The sequence below is a fragment of the Chinchilla lanigera genome, unplaced genomic scaffold (assembly GCF_000276665.1).
Source record: "Chinchilla lanigera isolate Chin_1 unplaced genomic scaffold, ChiLan1.0 scaffold00099, whole genome shotgun sequence".
NCBI lineage: Eukaryota > Metazoa > Chordata > Mammalia > Rodentia > Chinchillidae > Chinchilla > Chinchilla lanigera.
Window position 1 is genome coordinate 7,151,288 of NW_004955500.1, and position 5,194 is coordinate 7,156,481.

At 35.8% G+C, this 5,194-nt stretch overlaps 1 pseudogene; it reads right to left on the reverse strand.

The window, feature by feature from the left end:
- The window catches only part of LOC102024591, a 26,247-nt pseudogene extending 21,306 nt beyond the window's left edge, over positions 1 to 4,941 (reverse strand).
- Positions 4,942 to 5,194: the final 253 nt, after the last annotated feature.

Here is a 5,194-nt window from a genome sequence, read left to right on the forward strand (position 1 = left end):
TGCATCATCTATAATTTGTTTTGTTTTGTTTTTTATTCTCTTTAATGGCTTAATCAGCTTTCCATTCTTGCATCTGTTAATCTGAGCAACTTCATTGAAGATAAAAATATGTATTATAATGACCAATGTCAATTCCTATCATTTTGTTCTGAAACCCTGTATCATTCGTATTGTTTTTGCTTTGTTTTGTTTTTGTCTATGTCGTTGGTATTTTGCTATTGTTCTTTTTAATTATTATTCTCTTTAAAATAAAGTAAATAAATCAGTGTGTATCTAGATATCAAAAAAAAAATCCATGATGCATTGTCCTGTATTTTAGATGAAATGTTTTATAAAATGATTAAAATAAAACACTTTTATATTTATCTTCATGTTAACAATTTTCAGAGATCTCTGTGGGGATCCAGATATCCGTGTGGTATTATATTCCTTCCTCCTAAATAACTTCCCTTAATATTTCTTGTGGCACTGGTAACAAATACTCTCAGATTTGGTTTGTATGAAAAATATATTTCTCTTTAATTTTGAAAAGTATTTTCATTTGGCATAGAATTCTGCACTAACTTTTTATTTTAGCACTTCAAAGATGTTACTATGATAGTTTCTAATGAGAAGTCACTTTAGTCTCTTGATGTAATTTTAATGTTTTTTTCTCAATATGTAATGTGCCTTTTTCTCCTGATTTCCTTCAAGATTTTATCTCCATTTTCCCATGTGTTATGGTTTGTGTATAGACGTCCCCCACAAAGCCTCACGTGGTCGTAAGTGGGGCTTTCCTCAGAGGTGGCTGAATCTAGAGTGTGTGATGCTGGGTTGAGGGTGTGTGATTACTAAATTAGTCTACTGATTTGTTTGGCATAGTTCTGAGTGTGAACGCTACCTGCTCTGAAGGGACAGAAAGAGACTGCTATTGCCACATGTTGCTTGTCACTTTTTTCTTGCTGCCGTGCTGCCATCTACCTTCTTCTTGGCCTGCTTTGCCATGAACTGTTTCCCCTCTGTGATGACCCTCTGCCCTGCTACCCTGTTTTGGAGCCAGCCGACTATAAACTGAAACCTCTACAAGCTGTGACCCAAGTAAACCTTTGTTCCTTTAACTTTTGGTGTCAGGTATTTTGTCTCGGCAAAGAGAAAAATAGCTAAGACACAATGTTTGAATATGATGCATATAACTGTGTATAATAGTGTGTGTTGGTATGTATACTTCTGTGATTCTCTGAGCTTCTTGGATCTGCGGTTTTAATGTCTTTCATTATTGTCCGAAATTCTCAGCTATCATCTCTTCAAATGTTTTTCTACTCTCTTCTCTGTTCTTTTAAAAAATTTTAATAATTAAGTTGATTGAGACAATTAAGGTAGGTATAGAGAATAGTAGCATACTATCACTCGCCTACACTGTATTGGTCAAAGCAGGTGACATCATCGTGCCCAGATTCAATGAGTAAAGCCATAAAGTCATATGACAATACTCAAGGATTTCCTTATTGTAAGGAGATAAGAGCTAGTCTGTAAAATCAACCTGTGCAGGTTGATTTTGTCTCATTCTGTCATCAGACAGGGACAGAAGAGAAGTCTCCCTGTGTCCAGACAGGGTCTCAGGAAGACTCCAGACCAGACATGGGGAACTGTGACTCACTCATTGATAGGCTAGGTTGCAGGTTTGATGACTTCCCTCACTGAAAGAGAATTTTCAGGACACATAAGTAACAGACGTAAAGGAATTTATTAGACAGAATTTTAAAAAATTTATTAGACATACTTATAAAACTATACATTCAAAGAAATAGACTGTGGGCACTCAAGAGAGAGGGAGAGAGGCATGTTATTTGCTGGCTCTGGGAACATGTATGTTTTTCTTGAAGGAGTAGAAACCCGTGGAAAAGGTTGCTCACACCCTAGAAGGAAAATGGCCCATTTTACAGGTGAAAGGTATGAACCAAGGTTTTTTAAAGATGGCTGTTTAAGCATTCTTTGAATTATCTGAGTCTGTTCTTTTATGTTAAGATTAGGTTCCTGCTCATTACTTTCTCAATTTTGCTAGCTTATGGACTTGAGGAAGTTTGGGTGTGATAGGTCTGAAGCGTTGGGAGCTGCTGAAGCTGGAAGATAATTACACGTGCAGGATGAAGCCAGCCTGAGAACACGCGAGCTCCTCCTCGGAGTAAACAAGCCTTTGCAACTTGTTAACTGGTTGCTGGGCAGCGAGACAAAAATTAACCAACCTCTCCAGGGTATAAATAAACGCTCTTCTGTTTTGGGGCAGTCCTCTTGCTCATCAGGCGAGAGGTGACTCCACCTGACCCCAGCTCTTGTCTCTTGTCTTTATTGTTCTCATACCCACCGCCGGTTCTCTCTGGGGTACAACGAGAGACAAACGAGGTTCCCTACATGGAAGGAAAGAAGCAGAAATTATCCTAAGGAAAGCTGATACGGATAGTCTTGGGGAACTTTCTGTCTCAGGAATTGCAGTCTTCTTTTGTATTAATTTTAATTTTCTATTAGTACATGCTTGCAGTACATAATAATGACCTTCCTCATGGGGAGTTGATCTGTGTACATAGCACATCTCAATTCTCTTTACCTCCTCTTCCCCTTTCCCCCCATCTTTTGGCCCCCTTTTCATTTGCAAAATATCTATCTTCCTATTTCCTATTATTTATGTTTTATTTTGCTTTTTATTTATATTTTAGGTTTCTTATATAGCATAAGAAAAGCCATGTGATATTTAAACTTGTGTGTCTGATTTACTTCACTTAAGATTTTGGTCTCAAGGTGCACCCATTTTCCTACAAATGGCTCAAATTGGTCCATCTTCTTGGCAGAGTAGTACTCCACGGTGTATAAATACCACGTTTTCAGTTCTTCTGGAAAAATACCAAAACCAGGGATAACTGGTTGAGTGGGACTTTTAATCCTAGCACAATTTGTAATAGCTAAATTGTGGAAACAACCCAAATGCCCATCAACTGAGGAATGGATAAAAAAGACGTGGTATTTTTATGTAAAGGAATATTAGCTATAAAGAAAGATAATCTCAAGGATGCAACTAGAGACCGTACTAGTAAGTGAAATAAATCATACTCACATGTGCAAATATTGTATTGTCTCCCTAGTGTAAGAACCTGAAAGAGTAAAAAAAAATCTGAAAGATATATAATAGATATTGTGAAAGAGAAAGAAACTGCTCAAAAGGAAAGAACAACTGCAATGAGGGAAGAGAAAAGAAAGAAAGAAAAATATGTGTGTTTCTACAAACACACACACACACACAAGATATCGAAGATAATTGTACTACTAATTTCTATTGGTTTATTGAAAGGAACAGTTAATGTTTAATTGTTTGATCAATCCTGCATACCTATATCTGGTTATCTGAGTAACCAGTTTGAAGATAGCAATAAGTAATACAACAGCCATTGTTAATTTCCTATCACCTTGTTTGAAATTCTGTATCATTTTTATTGTTTTTGATGTCTCATGTTAATTTGTTTTGGTTTTCTCTTTAAAATAAAAGAAAACACATTTTTCTCTAATCTGGTGATGGATGTACTTCCAAGATTTAGCTATTATGAATTGAGTGTTATAAACATAGCTACAAGTGTAATATGGTGTCTTTAACTCTTTTGAAAAGATACTGAGAAGGGGAGTAGCTAGGTTGAGTGGAATTTTTAGCTTTTGTTTATTGAAAAACCTCCATATTGATTTTCAAATTGTTGTACTAGTTTACATTCCCACCAGCAATGTAGGAGGGTTCCCGATTTCCCCACAGTCTAACCAGCAGCTATTGTTTGACTTCTTGATGACAGCCATTTTTTCTGTAGTAAGATGGAATCTCAATGTTGTTTTAATTTACATTTCTCTAATGACCAGAGATGTTGAACATTTTTCATGAATTTATTGGTCATTTGCACAGACCAATCTCTTTAATAAACATTGATGCAAAAATCCTCCACAAGATACTGGCAAACAGAATGCAACAAATTATCAAATAGATCATACATTATGACCAAGTAGCTTCACCACAGGGATGCAAGGATGGTTCAATATATGCAAATCAATAAATATAATGCATCACATAAACAGAAGCAAGGACAAAAATCACATGCAGTCTTCTTAAACAGAATTTCTTTCTTTCTCTTTTTCTTTCTTTCTTTCTTTTTCTTTTCTTTTCTTTTCTTTTCTTTTCTTTTCTTTTCTTTTCTTTTCTTTTCTTTCTTTTCTTTTCTTTTCTTTCTTTCTTCTTTCTGTATTACCTCACCCCTAAAGAGGAGATAGAGATCTTAACTTCCCCCTACTCACAGAACAGGTTCTTGACTTTTCATGGAAAAGACTTGCAGGACTCATCAGTGAGAAGAACAGACAGGTTTATTAGGCAAAGTTAAAGAAGTATACACTCAAGGAAAATAGTATGAGAGCTCAAAGGAGATGGGCATTATACTCCAGGGCTGGGAGTATTTATGTTTTCTTGGGAATATTCTCAGATGGATCATGTAGGATGTGCATTTCAAGTGTCTCTTAGATTATCCATTAGTGGCCTGGGTTAGAAGGCCAGCCATTTGCATATGTTTGACATTTAGCGGTATGGTACCCAATTAATAGTGCTGTCTCTTTCAGGGTAGAAGTCTGTGGAATGTGTGAATCTACAGTACTGGAAGAAAAGCAAGGGCTTAATTTACAGAGGATAAATGGCCATGTCCATCTCATATACAGTTATAGGTTCACTGTAAGTTTGGAATTTTGGAGTTACATATTTCCAGGAAGGGAAAAAAATGCTTTGTAACCTTGGGTAACTTTGAATGTGTCCTGAAGCTGCAGTTTTCTTAAAAGTACAATTTTAAAATTATGATTTTCTTTACCTCCTTTCTACTTATCTTTATTTTGTCTATCTTACCTCAGTTCTGTGGCTCTAGAATCTTTGTCTTTGTCTCCATTTTCCCACATTTAACTGGTCAGGAAGTCTAGGTGAATCTTCTGTAAAAGTACATACAGATCCATGGGTTTTCTTTCTTATGTCCTAACCCAGTATACTACCATCTAGTGCCTGGACTTCAAATACATCCTAACTGGTCATTCCACTTTACCTTTGTTCTATCTCTTTTCCTCACCAAAACAAGAATCACTGTAAAATACAAATCAGTTCCTATTGTTCATTAACTTAAAAAATAACTTTATATTGCACTTGAAATAAAATCTG